Genomic DNA, 25,020 nt, shown 5'->3' with positions numbered 1-25,020 from the left:
AAGCAGGTTCACACTGAGCACATGTGACAGATGTGACAGTCTGGAGACGCCGTGGAGAACATTCTGCTGCCTGCAACATCCTCCAGCATGACCGGTTTGGCGGTGGGTCAGTCATAGTGTGGGGTGGCATTTCTTTGGGGGGCCGCACAGCCCTCCATGTGCTCGCCAGAGGTAGCCTGACTGCCATTAGGTACCGAGAGGAGATCCTCAGACCCCTTGTGAGACCATATGCTGGTGCGGTTGGCCCTAGGTTCCTCCTAATGCAAGACAATGCTAGACCTCATGTGGCTGGAGTGTGTCAGCAGTTCCTGCAAGAGGAAGGCATTGATGCTATGGACTGGTCCACCCGTTCCCCAGAACTGAATCCAATTGAGCACATCTGGGACATCATGTCTCGCTCCATCCACCAACGCCACGTTGCACCACAGACTGTCCAGGAGTTGGCGGATGCTTTAGTCCAGGTCTGGGAGGAGATCCATCATGAGACCATCCGCCACCTCATCAGGAGCATGCCCAGGCGATGTAGGGAGGTCATACAGGCACGTGGAGGCCACACACACTACTGAGCCTCATTTTGACTTGTTTTAAGGACATTACATCAAAGTTGGATCAGCCTGTAGTGTGGTTTTCCACTTTAATTTTGAGTGTGACTCCAAATCCAGACCTCCATGGGTTGATAAATTGGATTTCCATTGATTATTTTTGTGTGATTTTGTTGTCAGCACATTCAACTATGTAAAGAAAAAAGTATTTAATAAGATTATTTCATTCATTCAGATCTAGGATGTGTTATTTTAGTGTTCCCTTTATTTTTTTGAGCAGTATAGTTCAAACCTTCATAGGAGCATCGTTAAATCTCCGAGCTGTTTCCCAAATCCATTGTTATTAACGTTGCACTTGAAAATGCTGGTAATGTAAAACCTGCCTCAGACCACTCATAGAACAGCTAAGTGGATCCTTAGAGGCTTTTTTTGCCATACTACATCACAGGATCTCTGACACAGCTAGCACTGCGATGCAGTGCATTAGACCACTGCGCCACTCTGGAGCCCACCAATTGGTCTTTTGACTAATCTGCAGAGATGGGGACCAAGTCACTATTGTTTGAGTCACAAGCAAGTCTGAAGTCGAGTCCCAAGTAGAACAAGTCAAGACTTGAATCAAGTGCAAGTCATACATTCTAGAGCAAGTCAAGTTGAGTCGAATCACAAGTTTTCAAGTCAAGTCTCAAGTCAAGCAATAAAAAAAAAACTATACATGCAGTGACTTGTTCAAGTACAAATCTTTGTCTATTTATTGAAACTACCAGACAGCCCTTTTCATTATTTTGTCTACAACATATTTTGATTAGTTCATGTCATTGTCAAATAGGGACCTTGTATCAGTCGTAAGGGCATGACATCAGCAGAAGGCAAGGCAGGTTGACATGCTCAGAGTGTACATTTATGTACAAGTCTTGGTGATCCAACGGTGACAACGCCATATACAAAGTATATACATTTACCAAATATACTGTACATGGCAAGAGCCCAAATGAAATAGCCTCTGTATCAGGCTAGACCTGTCCTATCTGAATGGACACAGACAGAGGGCAAGACTGTACAGCCTCCCCTTGAGAAACCAAATGGAATCTGTCTAACTGGAGCTCAAACAGGTAGGCCTACATAATATAAGCACATGGCCCCAAGGAGCATACAATTAGCCAATTGGTAATTACAACCAATAAACTGGTTCTACAATGTAAAAGGCAATTTCCATATCCATTGATACATTGGTCTAAATAAGACTTAATGATTATTAATGATATTTCAACACCATGCATACATGGAACAATCATTGTATCTTATGCAACGTTCTGACTCTAAAGCGTATAGTGCAGGCCACGTAGCCTGTTTCTATGCACACTGAGGTGCGCAAGCTCCTACTACACACAACAAAAATGACAGAGACATAGGACACAGAACTCCGACATAACCTGGGAAATATGGACAAAGGAAGCCAAAATCACATTTATGACTTGAGTCCGACTCGAAGTCCACAACACTGCCTATCAGATCAGCTCTGAAAGAGATCAGAGCTGATCTGACCAATTAGTGGAAAAAATATCAGATTTGGGCTGCCACTGTGAATGTTGCATAAATGCAGAAGTTAGGACATGCTGATCAGGAGTGGATAACATTGATCATAGATTTTTTAAAGAGACCATAATGATGGACACTAGTGGTTGTCCATCATTATGTATAGGCATTATTTATTCCTGGAGTTTGTCTATCCCCTCCCCCACACCTGAAGTTTAAACACAGTTGCTTGGGGGATAGGGATGAGTGGAATAATTGTTGGAGTCAAGGAAATACTGTCTTCAACAAATTCAATGAATCTACACAGCAGCTGCTGGTTATCAAGCCACTCTTATGGTAGATCTCTCCACCATATTGTTTCACATTCGTCTATAAAGAGCAAGTGAAAAGCTACAGTACATTCATTTTGAGAATTCATTCTGCCTATCACCTACAGATGTAATATCTTAGTTTGAGCCAGTTTACTACAGCAGGAACATAATCATGCAGCAACAGGAAATATGAATTATGTGGATTAAAATGAATGGACGTTTTTGTAGAGTTTGATACATTTTTCATTAGGGCAAATCAAGTCGGAAATTTCTAAGTGGAAATGATCAAATTTAGAAGTCTTTTTAAAACTCAAATACACTACAAGTTTGCATTTCCTACTGTGCAGGAAAATTCTCAGCAACAAAAGAGTGATCAAATGAAGATCCTACATCTTTAGGCCTGGAGCCTGGGTAGAAGGGTCCTAACCCCTTATCACGCAGTCCCTCTTGAGTTTCCGTTGGTGCTGAAGCGCTATCTCCACCTGCCTTTGGCCCGACCGGCCTGTCAACGAGTGATTACAGGACCAGCCACACACTCTGGCTAGCTACAGATGTAGGATCATCATTTGAACCAGTTTGCTACAGCAGAAAAATTATCCTGCAATAAGAAATGTGAAATATTATGAGGATTATAACTGATGGATATTTTTTGTAGGGCAAATCAAGTCCAACATTTTAAAGTGGAAAACTTTAGAAGCCTTTTAAAACCTAGAATACACTACAAGTTAGCATTTCCTGCAATTTTCAGCAACAAAAGAGTGATCAAATTAAGATCCTTCATCTGTACAATGTGTTCTTCTAATATCAAGCTGTATTTCCTAGGAAGACAGTACTGAGACTAGAGAGACAATAGGTCATTTACGTCACAGTTCAGTTCCGTCTCTGTGGTTCCAACGGCTTGTTACATAGCCTTCTTACAGGCAAATCTAAAATGGGTTGTTACGAATACTCTTTGGCCCTGCAGTCTAGGGGGGGGATGACAATGAGACCCGTAACATAAATCATGCAAATTATAATAGTGAAAAAGTAACAGTGAGAACAAATAACCACAGACAACTATAATCTACCGTCAAACTCTAATGGTTTATTTATAAACACACAGTAATGGGGGTGTGAGAAAAGGGGCTGAGCTGGACCCAAGCAAAGAAACAATAATCCAAAAACACCCCTAAACTAGTCTAGCCTACTTCAGTAACAGCTAGCTAACTAGTGGGTGGTCCGCCCAGTTCTAACTAGGGTACTTAGACAAAGTATTCCTACGGGTAATGTATGCCCATGTGCAACTTGTCTTGGTACTCCCTTTTCCCACTAACAAACAAACAGTCAACACTTTAACCAAAAACAATACTCACAGGCTGACGAACAAAGTGATATATATATATATATATATATATATATATAGAGAGAGAGAGAGAGAGAGAGAGAGAGAGAGAGAGAGAGAGAGAGAGAGAGAGAGAGAGAGAGAGAGAGAGAGAGAGATGTAGAGAGAGAGAGAGAGAGATGTAGAGAGAGAGATGTAGAGAGATATGTAGAGAGATGTAGAGAGATGTATAGAGAGAGAGAGATGTAGAGAGATGTAGAGAGATGTAGAGAGATGTAGAGAGAGAGATGTAGAGAGATGTAGAGAGATGTAGAGAGATGTAGAGAGAGAGAGAGATGTAGAGAGATGTAGAGAGATGTAGAGAGATGTAGAGATGTAGAGAGATGTAGAGAGATGTAGAGAGATGTAGAGAGATGTAGAGAGATGTAGAGAGAGAGAGATGTAGAGAGATGTAGAGAGAGAGAGAGATGTAGAGAGATGTAGAGAGATGTAGAGAGATGTAGAGAGAGAGATGTATAGAGAGAGATGTAGAGAGAGAGAGAGAGAGAGATGTAGAGAGAGAGAGAGATGTAGAGAGAGAGAGATGTAGAGAGAGAGAGAGAGAGATGTAGAGAGAGAGAGAGATGTAGAGAGATATATATAGAGAGAGAGAGATGTAGAGAGAGAGAGATGTAGAGAGATATATATAGAGAGAGATGTAGAGAGATATATAGAGAGAGAGAGATGTAGAGAGATATATATAGAGCGAGAGATGTAGAGAGATATAGAGAGAGATGTAGAGAGATGTAGAGAGATATAGAGAGAGATGTAGAGAGAGAGAGATGTAGAGAGATATATAGAGAGAGAGATGTAGAGAGATATATAGAGAGAGAGAGATGTAGAGAGAGAGAGAGATGTAGAGAGATGTAGAGAGATATAGAGAGAGAGAGATGTAGAGAGATAGAGAGAGAGAGAGAGATGTAGAGAGATATAGAGAGAGATGTAGAGAGAGAGAGAGATATAGAGACAGATGTAGAGAGAGAGAGATGTAGAGAGATATAGAGACAGATGTAGAGAGAGAGAGAGATATAGAGACAGATGTAGAGAGAGAGAGATATAGAGACAGATGTAGAGAGATATATATAGAGAGAGAGATATATATAGAGAGAGAGATATAGAGACAGATGTAGAGAGATATATATAGAGAGAGAGATATAGAGACAGATGTAGAGAGATATATATAGAGAGAGATATAGAGACAGATGTAGAGAGATATAGAGAGATATAGAGAAAGATGTAGAGAGAGAGAGAGAGATGTAGAGAGATGTAGAGAGATGTAGAGAGATGTAGAGAGAGAGAGAGAGATGTAGAGAGATGTAGAGAGAGATGTAGAGAGATGTATAGAGAGAGAGATGTAGAGAGATGTAGAGAGATGTACAGAGATGTTCAGAGATGTAGAGAGATATGTAGAGAGAGAGAGAGATGTAGAGAGATGTAGAGAGATGTAGAGAAATGTAGAGAGAGATGTAGAGAGATGTAGAGAGATGTAGAGAGAGAGAGATGTAGAGAGATGTAGAGAGAGAGATGTAGAGAGATGTAGAGAGATGTAGAGAGAGAGAGAGATGTAGAGAGATGTAGAGAGAGAGAGAGAGATGTAGAGAGATGTAGAGAGAGAGAGATGTAGAGAGATGTAGAGAGATGTAGAGAGAGAGAGAGAGATGTAGAGAGATGTAGAGAGATGGAGAGAGAGAGAGAGAGAGATGTAGAGAGATGTAGAGAGATGTAGAGAGAGAGAGAGAGAGAGATGTAGAGAGAGAGAGAGATGTAGAGAGAGAGAGAGATGTAGAGAGAGAGAGATGTAGAGAGAGAGAGATGTAGAGAGAGAGAGATGTAGAGAGAGAGAGATGTAGAGAGATGTAGAGAGATGTAGAGAGATGTAGAGAGATATGTAGAGAGAGAGAGATGTAGAGAGATGTAGAGAGATGTAGAGAGAGAGAGATGTATAGAGAGATGTAGAGAGATGTAGAGAGAGATGTAGAGAGATGTAGAGAGAGAGAGATGTAGAGAGATGTAGAGAGATGTAGAGAGAGAGAGATGTAGAGAGATGTAGAGAGATGTAGAGAGATGTAGAGAGATGTAGAGAGAGAGAGAGATGTAGAGAGACGTAGAGAGATGTAGAGAGAGAGAGAGAGAGATGTAGAGAGATGTAGAGAGATGTAGAGAGAGAGAGATGTAGAGAGATGTAGAGAGATGTAGAGAGAGAGATGTAGAGAGAGAGATGTAGAGAGAGAGAGAGAGATGTAGAGAGAGAGAGATGTAGAGAGATATAGAGAGAGAGATGTAGAGAGAGAGAGAGATGTAGAGAGAGAGAGATGTAGAGAGAGAGAGAGAGAGATGTAGAGAGAGAGAGATGTAGAGAGATATATATAGAGAGAGAGAGATGTAGAGAGAGAGAGAGATGTAGAGAGATATATATAGAGAGAGAGATGTAGAGAGATATAGAGAGAGAGAGAGATGTAGAGAGATATATATAGAGAGAGAGATGTAGAGAGATATATAGAGAGAGAGAGATGTAGAGAGATGTAGAGAGATATAGAGAGAGATGTAGAGAGAGAGAGAGATGTAGAGAGATATAGAGAGAGAGAGATGTAGAGAGATATATATAGAGAGAGAGAGATGTAGAGAGAGAGAGATGTAGAGAGATGTAGAGAGATATAGAGAGAGAGAGAGATGTAGAGAGATGAGAGAGAGAGAGAGAGATGTAGAGAGATATAGAGAGAGATGTAGAGAGAGAGAGAGATATAGAGACAGATGTAGAGAGAGAGAGAGATGTAGAGAGATATAGAGACAGATGTAGAGAGAGAGAGAGATATAGAGACAGATGTAGAGAGAGAGAGATATAGAGACAGATGTAGAGAGATATATATAGAGAGAGAGATATATATATAGAGAGAGATATAGAGACAGATGTAGAGAGATATATATGAGAGAGAGAGATATAGAGACAGATGTAGAGAGATATATAGAGAGAGAGATATAGAGACAGATGTAGAGAGATATAGAGAGATATAGAGACAGATGTAGAGAGAGAGAGAGAGATAGAGACAGATGTAGAGAGAGAGAGAGATATAGAGAGAGATGTAGAGAGAGAGATATAGAGAGAGATGTAGAGAGAGAGATATAGAGACAGATGTAGAGAGAGAGAGAGATAGAGACAGATGTAGAGAGAGAGAGAGATATAGAGACCGATGTGAGAGAGATATATATAGAGAGAGAGATATAGAGACAGATGTAGAGAGATAAAGAGAGAGAGATATAGAGAGATAAAGAGAGAGAGATATAGAGAGATAAAGAGAGAGAGATATAGAGAGATAAAGAGAGAGAGATATAGAGAGATAAAGAGAGAGATAAAGAGAGAGAGATATAGAGAGAGATGTAGAGAGATAAAGAGAGAGAGATATAGAGATAGATGTAGAGAGATAAAGAGAGAGAGATATAGAGAGAGATGTAGAGACATAAAGAGAGAGAGAGATATAGAGAGAGATGTAGAGAGATAAAGAGAGAGAGATATAGAGAGAGATGTATATATATAAAGAGAGAGAGAGATATAGAGAGATGTATATATATAAAGAGAGAGAGAGATAGAGAGATAGAGACAGAGAGAGATAGAGAGATAGAGATAGAGAAATATAGAGAGAGAAATACAGATATATATATATATATATATAGAGCGAGAGATTTAGAGAGAGAGATAGACAGAGATACAGAGAGAGATAGAGAGAAAGAGAGAGAGATATTGAGAGAGAGATAGATAGAGAGAGATACATAGAGAGAGATATATAGAGATAGAGAGAGAGAGATAGAGAGAGATATAGAGAGAGAAATATAGAGAGAGAAATATAGAGATATATAGAGAGATATATAGAGATATATAGAGAGAGATATACTGCTCAAAAAAATAAAGGGAACACTAAAATAACACATCCTAGATCTGAATGAATGAAATAATCTTATTAAATACTTTTTTCTTTACATAGTTGAATGTGCTGACAACAAAATCACACAAAAATAATCAATGGAAATCCAATTTATCAACCCATGGAGGTCTGGATTTGGAGTCACACTCAAAATTAAAGTGGAAAACCACACTACAGGCTGATCCAACTTTGATGTAATGTCCTTAAAACAAGTCAAAATGAGGCTCAGTAGTGTGTGTGGCCTCCACGTGCCTGTATGACCTCCCTACATCGCCTGGGCATGCTCCTGATGAGGTGGCGGATGGTCTCATGAGGGATCTCCTCCCAGACCTGGACTAAAGCATCCGCCAACTCCTGGACAGTCTGTGGTGCAACGTGGCGTTGGTGGATGGAGCGAGACATGATGTCCCAGATGTGCTCAATTGGATTCAGTTCTGGGGAACGGGTGGACCAGTCCATAGCATCAATGCCTTCCTCTTGCAGGAACTGCTGACACACTCCAGCCACATGAGGTCTAGCATTGTCTTGCATTAGGAGGAACCCAGGGCCAACCGCACCAGCATATGGTCTCACAAGGGGTCTGAGGATCTCCTCTCGGTACCTAATGGCAGTCAGGCTACCTCTGGCGAGCACATGGAGGGCTGTGCGGCCCCCCAAAGAAATGCCACCCCACACTATGACTGACCCACCGCCAAACCGGTCATGCTGGAGGATGTTGCAGGCAGCAGAATGTTCTCCACGGCGTCTCCAGACTGTCACGTCTGTCACATGTGCTCAGTGTGAACCTGCTTTCATCTGTGAAGAGCACAGGGCGCCAGTGGCGAATTTGCCAATCTTGGTGTTCTCTGGCAAATGCCAAACGTCCTGCACGGTGTTGGGCTGTAAACACAACCCCCATCTGTGGGCGTCGGGCCCTCATACCACCCTCATGGAGTCTGTTTCTGACCGTTTGAGCAGACACATGCACATTTGTGGCCTGCTGGAGGTCATTTTGCAGGGCTCTGGCAGTGCTCCTCCTGCTCCTCCTTGCACAAAGGCGGAGGTAGCGGTCCTGCTGCTGGGTTGTTGTCCTCCTACGGCCTCCTCCACATCTCCTGATGTACTGGCCTGTCTCCTGGTAGCGCCTCCATGCTCTGGACGCTACGCTGACAGACACAGCAAACCTTCTTGCCACAGCTCGCATTGATGTGCCATCCTGGATGAGCTGCATTACCTGAGCCACTTGTGTGGGTTGTAGACTCCGTCTCATGCTACCACTAGAGTGAAAGCACCACCAGCATTCAAAAGTGACCAAAACATCAGCCAGGAAGCATAGGAACTGAGAAGTGGTCTGTGGTTACCACCTGCAGAACCACTCCTTTATTGGGGGTGTCTTGCTAATTGCCTATAATTTCCACCTGTTGTCTATTCCATTTGCACAACAGCATGTGAAATTTATTGTCAATCAGTGTTGCTTCCTAAGTGGACAGTTTGATTTCACAGAAGTGTGATTGACTTGGAGTTACATTGTATTGTTTAAGTGTTCCCTTTATTTTTTTGAGCAGTGTATTTCTCTAAAATGTTATGCACAAATTTGTTTACATCCCTGTTAGTAAGCATTTCTCCTTTGCCAAGTTAATCCATCCACCTGATAGGTGTACCATATCAAGAAGCTTATTAAAATGTGCAGTTTTGTCACACAACACAATGCCAAAGATGTCAAACGTTTTGAGGGAATGTGCAATTGGCATGCTGACTGCAGGAATGTCCACCAGAGCTGTTACCAGAGAATTTACTGTTCATTTCTCAAACCTCCAACGTCGTTTTAGGGAATTTGGCAGTACATCTAACCGGCCTCAACTTCCGCAGACCACTTGCGACCACGCCAGCCCAGGACCTCCTTATCCGGCTTCTTCACCTGCGGGATCGTCCCGAGATCAGCCATCCAGACAGCTGATGAAACTGTGGGTTTGCACAACCAACTAATTTCAGCACAAACTATCAGAAACCATCTCGGGAAGCTCATCTGCATGCTCGTCATCCTCACCAGGGTCTTGACCTGACTGCAGTTTGGTGTCGTAACTGACTTCAGTGGGCAAACGCTTTCCTCGATGGTCACTGGCTCTTCACGGAGGAATCTTGGTTTCAACTGTACCGGACAGATGGCAAACAGCATGTATGGCATCGTGTGGGCAAGCTGTTTGCTGATGTCAACATTGTGAACAGAGTGCCCCTTGGTGGCGGTGGGGTTATGGTATGGGCAGGCAAAAACTACGGACAATGAACACAACTTTTACATTTTATAGCATTTTATCAATGGCAATTTTAATGCACAGAGATACCGTGATGAGAGGCCCATTATCGTGCTATTCATCCACTGCCAATACCTAATGTTGCGGCATGATAATGCACGGCCCCATGTCGCAAGGATCTGTATACAATGGAAGCTGAAAATCTCCCAGTTCTTCCATGGCCTCACCAGACATGTCACCCATTAAGCATGTTTGGGATGCTCTGTATCAACATGTACGACAGCGTGTTCCAGTTCCAGCCAATATCCAGAAACTTCGCACAGCGGTTGAAGAGGAGTGGGACAACATTCCACAGGCCACAATTAATGGCCTGATCTACTCTATGCGAAGGAGATCACGTTGGTGTCACATTGCATGAGGCAAATGGTGGTCACACCAGACACTGACTGGTTTTATGATCCATGCCCCAACCTTTTTTTAAAGTATCTGTGACCAAAATATGCATATCTGTATTCCCAGTCATGTGAAATCCATAGATTAGGGAATAACACATTTATTTAAATTGACTGATTTCCTTTTATGAACTGTAACTCATTAAAATCTTTGAAATTGTTGCATGTTGCGTTTATATTTTTGTTCAGTGTAAATATTGGTTCTGTCACTTGAATCAACAGATTATCAATAGGTTCATATCACATTGTCACATGGCCGTGTTATATCAATCTTACCTCAGGTGACATGGCTTGACCCTTACCTGGGAGATGCCAGTCATATTTTATGGATAAGGACATAATAATAGCTGTGAGCAGCACTGGAGTTCTGTTCATCTAGCCCTGGGCCAGGCCTGTCCTTTTCCCCATTCCAATCAAGGCTTTCATTAACTGGTCCTAATGATAGGCTGGTGATCTCTGTGTTCCCGTGGTACTTGATTGGCCTCTTTTAAGAAGTTTTCCCCTTTAATCCTGATTTTGGTTAGATTGCAAAAATGATCTCACCTCGTGGAGTTGCAATGATCATGAGAACGGTGAGGAATCAGCCCAGAACTACACGGGAGGATCTTGTCAATGATCTCAAGGCAGCTGGGACCATAGTCACCAAGAAAACAATTGATAACACACTACGCCTTGAAGGACTGATATCCTGCAGCACCCGCAAGGTCCCCCTGCTCAAGAAAGCACATATACATGCCCGTCTGAAGTTTGCCAATGAACATCTGAATGATTCAGAGGACAACTGGGTGAAAGTGTTGTGGTCAGATGAGACCAAAATGGAGCTCTTTGGCATCAACTCAACTCGCCGTGTTTGGAGGAGGAGGAATGCTGCCTATGACCCCAAGAACACCATCCCCACCGTCAAACATGGAGGTGGAAACATTATGCTTTGGGGGTGTTTTTCTGCTAAGGGGACAGGACAACTTCACCGCATCAAAGGGACGATGGACGGGGCCATGTACCATCAAATCTTGGGTGAGAACCTCCTTCCCTCAGCCAGGGCATTGAAAATGGGTCGTGGATGGGTATTCCAGCATGACAATGACCCAAAACACACGGCCAAGGCAACAAAGGAGTGGCTCAAGAAGAAGCACATTAATAAGGTCCTGGAGTGGCCTAGCCAGTCTCCAGACCTTAATCCCATAGAAAATCTGTGGAGGGAGCTGAAGGTTCGATTTGCCAAACATCAGCCTCGAAACCTTAATGACTTGGAGAAGATCTGCAAAGAGGAGTGGGACAAAATCCCTCCTGAGATGTGTGCAAACCTGGTGGGCAACTACAAGAAACGTCTGACCTCTGTGATTGCCAACAAGGGTTTTTCCACCAAGTACTAAGTCATGTTTTGCAGAGGGGTCAAATACTTATTTCCCCCATTAAAATGCAAATCATTTTATAACATTTTTGACATGCGGTTTTCTGGATTTTTTGTTATTCTGTCTCTCACTGTTCAAATAAACCTACCATTAAAATTATAGACTGATCATTTCTTTGTCAGTGGGCAAACGTACAAAATCAGCAGGGGATCAAATACTTTTTTCCCTCACTGTAAGTAACTTCATTCTGTACCAAAGTAGTTATCAAGTACTTGCATGGCATGAAGGCTCCTGAATGCTGTCACGTCCTGTTGAGTTCTGTAAGGCAACATTAGCAAAAAAGTAATAATTTTACAAGGCTTTATTCAAAATGCTGACATAAATCATTTCTAACAAATGCCAGCTTTAATTCCTGGTTTGAATATGAGGGGAGGAGCTTGTGAGTGAGCACTTGCACTTTCAAAGGCCTGGAGACATTCAGGGCTAAATCTCATAATAGTTTCAACAACAGGCTCATCTTCCTGTCAACATTTCAAAGGCCAGCAGATTGAATTTACAGTAGACTTGGTGAAAAGGGGAGGCATTAGATAATAACATTATGAAACATCTTACCGCAGTAGAGCCATGCACAAGATTCAAACAATTCTATAATGTCAAAAAATGTGCTACAAATGGCCAAATTCATGGCCAAATTCATCAACAATGATTGAAATGGATTTAACAAGTGACATCAATAAGGGATCATAGCTTTCACCTGGATTCACCTGGTCAGTCTATGTCATGGAAAGAGCTTCTTAATGTTTAATGTTCTTAATGTTTTGTAAATCAATCAATACAAAAGTCCACAATTTCCCTTCTTTTTGCCACCACCGCGTAGCCACTCAAGTCTGTGTATGTTTTCTACTGATACGTCTCTATTGCGCTCAACATACGCATTCACTTGAGAGTGTTGACAACTGTCACTCCTCTTCACCAAGTTGAATGAGTCATGTGCATTCCAGGGGCCTGTAGAAAACAGCACGTATCACAGAGTGCTGTGTTTATTCACCTGAGTTGACTCAATCAGCTAGTTCTGTACCTGACAGCCTGCTCAGCCATGTCACATGCCTCTGTCTTTATCATCACAGAGACATTGGGCCAATAGATTTGGGCGTCAGGTTTTAATATCAAAATCCACATGGGTCTGAACATTGCCAGGCCTTTCCTATGGGAGTCTTACCCCAGTACTTAATTACTTACTTACTCACTTAATCCTCTTCGTTCCCAGATGAACATAGGGCCTGTACTAAAGTTTTCTAATGTTTCCCTTCTTGGGCATCTTTCTTTGCCTCAGGCCATGACAAGCAGATCTTCTCTGTCTGGATGCCTGCTCCGGGTCATTGTTGGACACCCTCTTCTTTGCTTGTCTTGTGGATTCCAATATCATGTTTTGCAATATTCTCCGGACCATATGACCAACGAATATCCATTTCCGCTCTTGGATGATGCTCGAGATGGGCTTCTGGTTGGTTCTTCCACAGGTCAATATTAGAGATGCACTCAGGCCACCATATGCACAAGATTTTTCTGAGGCAGAAGTTGACAAAGACCTGTAACTTGTGTTCCAGGGTCTTAATCAGTCTTCATGTCTCTGCACCATAGAGTAGTACAAACATGATGTTGGATTGAAAAATGCAGAGTTTTGTTTTGATTGAGATGTTTTTCAAGTTAGCTTGAGTATTAGCCTTTCCTATTCTTGTTTTTATGTCCCCATCTGATCCTCCACTTTTAATTATAATACTGCGTAGGTCATGTGGTCCCCTATCTTCTATGCCTTGTTCCTCCAGGAGGTTTGGGGTTACCTATGATCCTTATCAGTTTGTTTTTCCCTCCATTGATGTCCAGGCATGTGCTCGAGGCGACAGTGCGCCTATCCATTTTCGCCTGCGTGTGTTGTGATGTGTGTGACAACAGTGCTACATCATCTGCATAGTCTAGGTCCTCCAGCTTGGAAGTTAAAGACCACTGGATTCCCTGTGGTTGGCTGATGGTTGTTCATTACCCAGTCCATGACCAGGGAGAATATGATTTGGGAGAGAAGACATCCTTGTCTTATTCCTTGTCATAAACATTGTTAAGGACAGACCAAGGTGCAGCGGGTAAAGTGCTCATCTTCTTAATTTCTTAGAAATAACACTTTAACAAAAGAAACAAACGACGAAACAGTCCCATAAGGTGCACAGACTATACAGGAAATAACCACCCACAAAACACAAGTGAAACAAACCTCAACTAAATATGGCCTCCAATTAGAGACAACGACAACCAGCTGTCTCTAATTGAAGGTCCTACCAAAAACCCAACATAGAAATAGAAAACTAGATTTAAACAGAAAAATAGAAAACAGAACCTAAACCAAAAACACCAAAACAAACACCCCCTGCCACGCCCTGACCAAACTACAATGACAAATAACCCCTTTTACTGGTCAGGACGTGACATTCCTGTGCACACTGAGATTGGTACGGAGCAGGTTGCATTTTGTATGACATGGCAGGTTGTGTTGTTGTATTTTTCAATATTTTCCATATGTGACCCACCACCTCGATTCGGTTCTATGTAGCAAAATAATTTGAAATTTTATTTTTAACATTGGATGAAAGTAGACTCCTATCTAGAAAATGGTATATCATACACTGCAGTTGAGGAACAATGAGAAAGTAATTCTGCTTTGAAAGTTGATAAACTTGTAACTCCACTTTTGAGAAAATGCCTGTGAATGTTTTGGTACACCTACTGGAGAGGTCTTCTTTATCTACACACATTCAGCATTGTTCACACCCTCTTAAGCCTTAGCCCCCCCATCTCTTTAAGGATTCACAGTTTAGTAAACAACCAAATATTTCAAGACGAAAACTGGTGAAAGTAGTAGTAAAAATAAACTTGATCTTGGCCTATATCCCAAACTAACTTTGGTGCAGGTGATGTTGTTCTTCACATCACCATCTCTGGTAAACACACACTATATAAAATATATGTTTATTTGTCACATGCACAGGATACAGAAGGTGTAAACGGTACAGTGAAATGGTTACTTGCATAGTGGAGTCTTTTGTTTAGACATGTAGCTAGCTACCTAAACAATTAACCATAATCAAATGAAATCAAATGTATTTGTCCCTTTAATGCCGTGTTCAAAACAACTGGGAACTCTCCCTCAAAAAAACTCAGACCAGGAAAAATTGATTTGAACAGTCATCCAACTTGGAATTCCAACTTGGGAACTCATGCCTTTCTAGAGCTCCTACACGTAACGTTAGCTAGCAAGCCAGCCAGCTTAACAGTATGCTTTAACTTGCAATGAAAATGACTTGTTGACTAAATCAGAAACGTATAATATCTGAAAATGTAGCTAGACTCTTACACATGTACATGGATGAAAGCTTCTCCCTCTGTCATGGATGCCATGGTTTCCCTTCGTTTGAAGATGTAATCCAGAGACAGGAGTTTAATTCAACAGCCTTCTTTCTCTGCATTTGGCAAACATCTCTCTGCTTCCACCGGGCATTCCACTGATTTCAAAACTCAGTCAACTTCTTCCGTGACAATGACACCGTTTATTCCCCACCATTGTAATCAGAAGACTACAATGTCTGGTTCAATGAAAATGTTTTACCTAAATCAGGGATTTCTTAATTGTCTGATTCATTTTCAGAGTCAGAAAGTCAGCATGGCATGATCATCCTGCAGAACATAGTCCATCACAGCATTTTCCCACTGAGCTTTGTCAACAGTACTATTAACTTCAGGGCAGCAATGTTGAGAGCAGTAGCTAAACTTTTTCAGTTCTTCATGATAACTTTCAAAAAAGCTGCAGTAGACAGGATTATCCACACATACTTAGCAGCTCATGTTACAGACAGAAGCATGCTACAAGGCAGACCAATCCAAACTCATCTCTCGGCATGATCAGCCTATCCATTATCTTAGCCACGGTTCTTGTATTTTTCAGTGGCTAAACCAACTAGGCTCATTATTTAACAATTGTATTTGTATTTACAGATGGCATACAAGTTTGTTATTAAGGCACATGAAAGTTTACGTGTTCTAGAAGGCATTTATGCCCAAAAATGTATTTTGATAGTAAAAAATATATTTTTTTTCAAATGGATTAATTTATTAATTTATTTCACCTTTATTTAACCAGCTAGGCCAGTTGAGAAGAAGTTCTCATTTACAACTGCAACCTGGCCAAGATAAAGCAAAGCAGTGTGACAAAAACAACAACACAGAGTTACACATGGGACGTGCGACATTTCTTGAAACAGGTCGCATATGGTTGGTTGGTCTACCATGTCGAATGCCTTTATGAAGTATATGAAATTAATGTACCTCTTGAGGATACCCTAGGATAGGGGGCGCCACAGCGCATTTTGAAAAAGAATCTTCCCATTTTCAACGGCCTACTAATCAAACTCAGAAGCTAGGGCTTGCATATACTTATTATATATGGATAGAAAATACCCTAAAGTTTCTAAAACTGTTTGAATGGTGTCTGTGAGTATAACAGAACTCAAATGGCAGTCAAAACCCCGAGACCGATTGAAACAGGAAGTGGAATTCTGAATTGTGGACTCGACTTCTCATCTTTCTCTATTAATCACACCGTTAACAATGGTTCAGTGAGTACTTCCTATTGCTTCCACTAGATGTCGCCAGTCTTTTCACAGTGGTTTGAGCCTTATACAGTCGAAACTCAGTGAATGAGACGCGTTGGAAATTGGTCACAGGGGATGGGCCATCACCATTATGACGCCGGCGGCCATGTCTACCCCCACCTTTGGAAACGGTTTTAAAGGCCATGAAATCATCCCCCTCGAATCTTATTGGCTCTCTTGGTGTTACAGGCCCTGAAGATTAATGTTTTACAACGTTTGACATGTTTGAACGAACCTACAGGCGGGAGAATCTCATTTTATCCGGAACTTCAGCCCTGCGCTTGGAGAGAGCCATAGGACGCGCTACCAACAGCAGGCTAATGGAACGTGAAGTATGGACTTTTTGACCGAAAATACATCTGTTGTGGACCTGGGATGCTTTCTGATGAAGACAACTAAAGGTAGGCGATTATTGACAATATTATACAAGATGAGATGTGACATGCGATTGTTTCCAAGATGGCGCCGAGCTCTGTATATTAGCTCATTTTCTGAGTATCGCATCTCCTTTTATCGCAAAGTGTGATTACCCAGTAAAGTTAATTTAAAATCTGGTATGACAGGTGTTCTCAAGAGATATTCATCTATAAATGTTAGATTGACAATATAAATTTAAAAAATCGTTATCGGATAGTAATTTAGGGAAATGTAGCATTGTTTACCGGGACGCATTTGAGGGGAAATTATTTAGTCAACGTCAGACAGAGATGTAAAATGCTGTTTTTATATATAAATATGACCTTTATTGAACAAAAGAATGCATGCATTGTATAACATGATGTCCTAGGGGTGCCATCTGATGAAGTTTGTAAAAGGTTAGTGCTGCATTTAGCTGTTTTTTGATTATATGTGATGCAAGTGGTTGGTCGGAAAATGGCTATGAAGCTGCTTTTTACGATGGACTCATCTAACATAATCTAATGATTTGCTTTTCCTGTAAAACCTTTTTGAAATCGGACGACGTGGGTCGATTCAGGAGAGGTGTATCTATAAAAAAAAAATATATATATATATATATATATATTTTTTAATTATGATTTTTTTTTAATGCTAATTGGCGATATGATTTTTCGCTGGATTTTGATCCCGCTGACGGGATGAGACGCTGAAGAGGTTTTAATGTAAAGTGGAGATTGCCTTTCCAGGGACTGTTCACGTAGTTGGTTGAAGTCCCAAACAAGTCCTGGATCCAGAATGTCCCGGGCAGACACCCACGCCCGCTCCTCGGGTCCATAGCCCTCACAGTCCACTAGGTACTGCAGGGTGCCTCGGACCCGACAAGCCTCCAACAGACGCCGGACAGTGTAGGCCGGGTGACCATCAACAAGTTCAGGGGGCGGAGGGGCAGGTGTGGGGGGAGAGAAGGGACTGGTCCTTACCGGTTTGAGATGGGAGACATGGAAGGATGGACAGACCCTCATAGACCTGGGAAGCTGGAGACGATAGGTGACCGGGTTGATGCGACTCAGGATCTTGAATGGTCCTATGTAGCGTGGAGCGAGCTTACCGCGAGTCCACCTTTAAGGGAAGATCACAGGTGGACAGCCACAGTCGTTGACCCGATTGGAGAAGCCGAACAGACCTTTGGTGCCGGTTTGCCTGGTGTTGGTGTCGGACAGAGGAGCAGAGCAAGGAGGAACTTCTCCAGCTCTTGGTTGGCCCTCTCCGTTTGCCCATTCAACCTGGGGTGGAACCCCAAGGATAGACTCCCCGACGCCCCCAACAGGGAGCAGAAGGCTTTCCAATACCGTGTGATGAACTGGGGCCCACGATCCGAGACAATGTCCTGGGGAAGTCCGTGTAGTTGAAAGACATGGGTAATCATGAGATCAGCGGTCTCCTTCGAGGGAAACTCGGGTAAGGCGATGAAATGGTCTGCCTTGGAAAACCGATCAACGACCACCGGGATAGTGGTAAGCCCTTCGGATGGGGGTAACCCTTTAATAAAGTCTACGGACTGGTGGGACCAGGGCCGGCTAGGGATGGGCAACCCAGCAACCCAGCCGGTCACTGTCATGAGGACTTGCTTTGGGCACAGGTGCAGCAGGCCGTAATGAAGGATCTCACATCCTCAATCATGTTGGGCCACCAGAATTTCCACCTCAGGAACTCCAGTTTCTGATTAATCCTTGGATGCCCAGTTGATTTAGAGGAGTGTCCTCATTGTAGTACTCGGGAATTGGCTGATCGCGGAACATAAAGTCTGTTAGTGGGACCCCTGCCGTGGTCAGGTTCCTGGGTCTGGGCATGTCGGACCTTGGTCTCAATACTCCATATCACGGGGGCCACAATGCGGGAGCTGGGGATGATGGGCTCGGAGTCCCTCTACTCGATAGAGACATCATGTTGGTGGCACAGGGCGTCTGCTTTCTGATTCTTGGATCCCGGGCGATAGGCTAGTGTGAAGTTGAACCTGTTAAAGAACAGAACTCACCTAGCCTGGTGAGCGTTCAACCTCTTGGCTTCTTGAATGGAGACCAAGTTCTTATTGTCCGTCCAGATCTTGAAAGGATGAGGTGCCCCCTCCAACCAGTGTTTCCACCCCTCAAGGGCCCACTTAACTGCCAAGAGCTCCTGTTTGCCTTCATTGTGGTTGCGTTCCGCTGGCGAGAACCGGTTGGAGAGAAAGGCACATGGGTGCAGTTTCTTGTCCTCCTCAATCCGCTGTGAAAGGACCGCTGGTCAGATGTCCGAGGCGTCCACGTCTACCACGAAGGGATGGGTAGGATCAGGATGGACGAGGATGGGTCTGGAGGTGAAACGTCCTTTGAGCTCCATGAATGCCCTGTCAGCCTCTGGGACTTGTGGGTTAGGGCCGGGAGAGGCGCTGCCACCGCACCAAATTTGCATATAAAACACCTGTAAAAATGGACAAACCTGAGGAACCGCTGGACTTGTTTGAGTGAGGTGGGGCGGGGCCAGTCGGTTTATGGGGTCCATTTGGACAGTAGAGATAATGTGGCCCAGGAAAGAAACTTGGGATAATTGGAACTCACACTTCTCTATCTTGATGTATAGTTGACTCTGCAGGAGATGTCTCCGGACTTGGCGGATGTGCAGGATGTGTTCCGGAAGGGTCTTGGAGAATATCAGGATGTCGTTGAGGTAAACAAAGATGAACAAATTCAGCATATCCCTAAGCGTGTCATTGACCAATGCTTGGAAGACTGCTGGTGAGTTCGATAATCTGAAGGACTAAATACTCATAGTGGCCACTCGGGGTGTTAAAGGCAGTCTTGCATTCATCTCCCTCCTCACCAGATTGTAAGCATTGCGGAGGTCCAGTTTGGTGAAGAATTGGGCCCCATAGGCCAACTCCAAGGCGGCAGACATCAGGGGTAGGGGGTAACAATTCTTAATCATAATCCTGTTCAGCCCTCTGTAATCGATGCAGGGATGCAGACCTCCATCATTCTTTCTCACGAAGAAGAAGTCTGCACCAGCTGGGGATGTAGAGGAGTGAATGAAACCTGCCTCCAGCGACTCCTGGATGTAATTGTCCATGACTGCTGCTTCAGGGGTCGAGAGGGGTGGAGCTGGGTAGGAGTTCTATGGTGCAGTTGTATGGATGATGAGAAGGGAGGGTGCGGATTGCCTCTTACTGAAGGCCTCCCGGAAGTCAAAGTCCTCGAGAGGGAGAGTGGAAAAGTCTTGGTCTTCAATGGATGCCGGGGAACACAGCGAGGCTCTTGGTGGGGGTCTTAGGGATCTAGTCTGGCAGTTCTTACCCCAGTCTAGTATATGTCACGTGGACCACGACAATAGTGGCTTATGTAGCACTAGGAAGGGGTACCCTAGGATAAGAGGGTTCTCGGGATCAGTGATAAAAAAAAAAAAATAAGAATCTCTGAGTGGTTCACCCCAACCTGCAGTAGAATGGGCTTGGTCTGATACTCCACATGGCTGGAGCCGATAGGGCGTCCATCGAGGGCTTGAATCTGAAGAGAGATGGGACATTTCCCGCAGAGGATTTGTAATTCTCTGGCGAAGTCTTGGTCAAGGAAATTATCTGTGGCTCCGGAGTCCAGGAAGGCTTGAATGTGGTGCTGACGGTTGTCCCAACATGTGGTTGCGGGTAGTGTCAGACGGTGACCGGGTAGCTGGGGTGTAACTAGACAGCTCATCGAGGTCTCCCCTTGTCCTGGCAAGCCCCGGCGTTTCCTGTCAACTCTGGGCATGTAGAACGGAGATGGCCGAGACCCCCTGCAGTAGAAGCAGCAGCCGTCGCGCATGCATCTATCACGTTCCTGTGGGCTCAGACATGTCCATCTCAGCTGCCTGGGCTCTTCAATGCTAAGTAAAACCATTAATTTGTTTCCAGTTTGTTCCTTCCCCAACCACATTGGCTTCTACACTGTAGGGTGCTCATTTGCGTGTCTGAACAAAAATAAATACTGTATAAAAAATCTGCTATTTTCAATTGAAATGTTAAAAAGCTATTTTCAGTGAATGGTCACATCTTTTGAGATTGTTGTGAATAATAGAAAGCCAATGACACACACGTGATAAAATAGACCCACTTGGATGTGAGACTCTTTGTTGTGGATAAGGGCATTTCTTTGTCCCATGACACTCAGCATGACAATGGCAACCCAAGTGACAACTGAGTATACACATTGGTTTCAGGGGGAACCGTATCAAATTAGTGAGGTGTTTGTCGACAAGGGAATGTAGAGTGTTTATACTTACACCTGGTAGTCATTAGAATGGTCATGAGTATCACTGCAATAAACCCCACTGACTGTGCAAACCTATTGGACGTATATCTGTCTCAACATCCCTTCAATACTGACAATGGAATGGAAATGATAAGGGTAATGCGGATGAAGAACATAGATATTTGAAAAATATATTTAAAATGATAATTCATGTCTCTACAAGCAGAATGTTTGACATGAAGATGTGAATGAATCAGTAAGTAAGTTTAACATAAGTTAATATCCATGTTGCTCTCAGCTCAATTGGCTAAGGGAATTATTTTGTGTGACAATGCCAGAAAGTCTATGTCCAATGAGCAAAGCATTAGCATGTGGTACACTATTCACAGAGGTTTAAGCTCAGTCAGGTCAAGTGTGAATGGGTAACACAGAGAGAACAACCAAACTGGCAGCTATCCTGGAGTCTCTCAGGATGTCTGCCTATTTGCTGCCCAAAGGCTTTCAGGGAAACCTGCAGGATTATAGGATGGACCTGTTCCACCTGTTTGGTCCAGGACTAGAGCCACAAGTCTGCTCTGATGATCTACCCAGGATTATTCTGTCAACTGTCAATATGAGTTTATTTTACCCAGCTAGAGAGAGACATTCCTTGTGTACTTAGGGGGATGTACAGAATGAAGAGCAAGGATATTAAATAATGTCTATAGGCAAAGTTAATTGATTGTATCCAGACAACTGCACAATAATCTCTCAGCAGTCCATTTTTGATGACTTATTGCACACTGATACTAGCTACACATTAGCTGATATCAAATGAAATTAACCTTCTTACTACCATTTGTAACAAAGATTTTTTATATATATAAGAAAGACAGAATATCTCATCAGTAAGGCTGATGTGTGTATTATTGCTGAATAGAGAGTCCTATCATTACAAGTGGATTGTTTTTTTGAGAACAACTGAAAACAGATACCTTTTTCAGTACTGTAACATAAGGTACAGTACAGTGCAGCTGTAGGACACTCTCCTCAACCTCCAGGACAATAACTGAACCATCACACCAACCACCTCCGTTTTCAAGTAGTAGCTGTATTTCAAGCATAATGATATTTTAGAACTATCCATGACAATAACACGAGTTGGAACTTTCTTGTTGTGCTGTGAGAGTTTTGTTAGGAAAGCAAGGCTGCCTGATGTTTGGTTCTTTGACACAAAAGCAGTGTTTTTATATCAGATTGGTGTTCAGTTCAAAGAGCTCCTATACTGTTATGCTGTATGTGAACCCTAAGAAAGTGTTTACCGTCATACCTTGAAGAACACCCAAGCAAAGCAATCAGGCGATATTCAAATGATTGGATGGATGTCAGAAGATGCAATGTTTAGAATTATGTCATTTATTTCCCTTTTTGATGAAGGCTCTTTGAAAACAGACAAATCAGTGTGTACCTGGTGTGAATGAGAGGTCAAGGGGTGATGCACTGCATGCAAGTCTCTACTATTTAATCTGACTTCAGCATTTATATTATGTCAGCGGGTGTAGACTGAGTAATGACAATGACTTTAAATGGGAACTGGTCTTGAAAGGTGAAAGAGACCATCAGGTGCAAAGAGACAATAGTCCCAGACTCTACTTTTCACATTCTTTACTAAAGAAGTCAGCCCCAATGAACTGAAACAAGACGCCAAGTCTGCAGACGTCCTAAGTGTTTTTTCCAGGTGTATTTCTAATGGAAAATGTAACCACCTGAAATCAGTGCAGTCTTGTCATGGAGTCAAGAGACCTAAGCAGCCAAAGAAAATATTCAGAGGCTTTCAAAGACCCATGCGGCCACAGTGTGTGATTTTCACAGCGCTTATTTGTATTTGTTGTGTCTTTGTTGCAGCCCACACGATTCACATGCATGCATCTTTGGTTGGAATAGCATTACACTATCCAGGCACTTGTCTATGTAAAACGTGCCGTTATGAATATAACTACTGTTCACTGAAGGAGGGAATGAGGTATAACATACTATGGGGAGTCAACAACCAATCCTATTCACCTGCAGCAAACTGAAATCACACCCCCGGAAGCCCCGCCTTCCTGGCTATAATACCGGGGCTCACATACATATTCTCATTTCAGTACCACTCTTCAGCGAGCCCTGAAAGAGCAGTACCAAAATATGTTAAACCTCATTCCCTCCTTCAGGGAACAGTAGTTAAATTCATAACTGTACATTCCCTTTCAGTCAGTCACTCTGTATAAATTACTATGGGGACATACAATCATGCCCCAAGCCGGCTCAGAGGGTACCAAACTAGGAGGCGATCGGCAGCCCAAATGCACACAGGTACCACCGTCTTCAAAAAGGGGTTACAGAAGCCTGAGACGACTGAAATGTCAAAGCCCCATATAGGGAACCAGAACCACTTACACACTGCCACTGCATCCCAAGTCCATAGACCCCACGGTTCCAAGAACAATGCTTACCTTGCGAGCCTGAAATGTCAGAACTTGTACAAAAGTCCAAAACAACAGAGCACGTATCGTGACTTGGTAAAGCGCACACACGCTCTGCATAGAGTCGATGAGTCGATGAGCCATGGCAGTCCAAGGCTCAAACCCACAGGGATCTTTGGTGACCCTGATAAAATGTGTACGCTGCTGCCCATCAAGGCAGCCCAAGGCTCAAACCCACAGGGAAACTGTGGTAACCCGGACAAAACACATTGACCATGGCTGTCCAAGTACATAGACCTTACGAGTTCCAAAAAGGCTCACACAAAGACCCAAAGTGTCTGGAATGTCAGAACTCACGCAAGCAGGGCACCTGCTGTGACATGATAATGCTTATTCGTGCGCCGCCTTATCAACGTATTATGGCAACCCAAAGATCAAACCCACATGGAAAGTGTGGTAACCCGGAAAAATGCGCAATCTGCATGCTGCCGGACACCAAGGAAGCCCAAGGCTCAATCCCACAGGGGAACAGACGTAACCCGTGTGGATCAGTTGGTAGAGGATGGTGCTTGCAACGCCAGGGTTGTGGGTTTGATTCCCACAGGGGACCAGTATGAAAAAAGTATGCAAATGCATGCACTCACTACTGTAAGTTGTTCTGGATAAGTGCGCCTACTAAAATGTAAATGTAACCCGGATAAATGTGCACGCTGCCTAACACCCGGACACAGCCATAAGAACACTATGAGCCACACTGGGAGCAGTTACATCCAAGTGATTAAATCTCACAAAGGTCTGTGGGGAACCCAATCTTGCTGCAGCACAGATATCACAAATCTTCATGCCCCTTAACAATTCCCAAGAAGCCGCCACATCCCTAGTGGAGTGAACATGTACACTGCTAGGTGTCCTTTGCTGTCATATACCAGGGAGATACATTCCAAAGAGAAATATGCTTGATTAGCTAAACAGACTAAAAGCTGGTACCAAACACAGATGTACTTGGTCCTACCATATGTGTGTAAACTGCACACTGGACACAGGCCATGTAACCTTTGTTGTTCACTGGAAGCAAACCGATGTGGTGAGAAAGGGAACAGCTCCAAAGTCAGGGACCTTTAAGACATAGGCATAACCTTTGGGGAAAAAGCTTCATTAGGATGGAACATCAATGTGGAGTTACCAGGAGCCAACTCCAAACAAGAAAGGTGCACTGTGTGGAGATCCCCAATGCGCTTGGCTGATGCAAAGGCCATGAGCAGGGTAGTTTTGTAGAAAAGGACCTTCAGGTCCACAGACTCCGATGGTTCAAACGGAGGCTCACACAGAGCGTCAGGACCAAAGCCAGGTCCCAGGTCGGTGCCATAGGCTTATACACTGGTCTGAGCCGACGCACGCCTTTCAGGAACTGCACCACCAGAGGATGAGACTCCAGGGTAGACCTGTCAATCCCGACATGACATGCCAAGATGGCTGCCATATAAACCGTCAATGTGGCAAAAGAAAGGCCCTGCTCAAAA

Source organism: Salmo salar, chromosome 14 (genome assembly GCF_965601325.2).
Source record: "Salmo salar chromosome 14, fSalSal1, whole genome shotgun sequence".
Lineage (NCBI taxonomy): Eukaryota > Metazoa > Chordata > Actinopteri > Salmoniformes > Salmonidae > Salmo > Salmo salar.
This window is presented reverse-complemented; position numbering follows the sequence as displayed.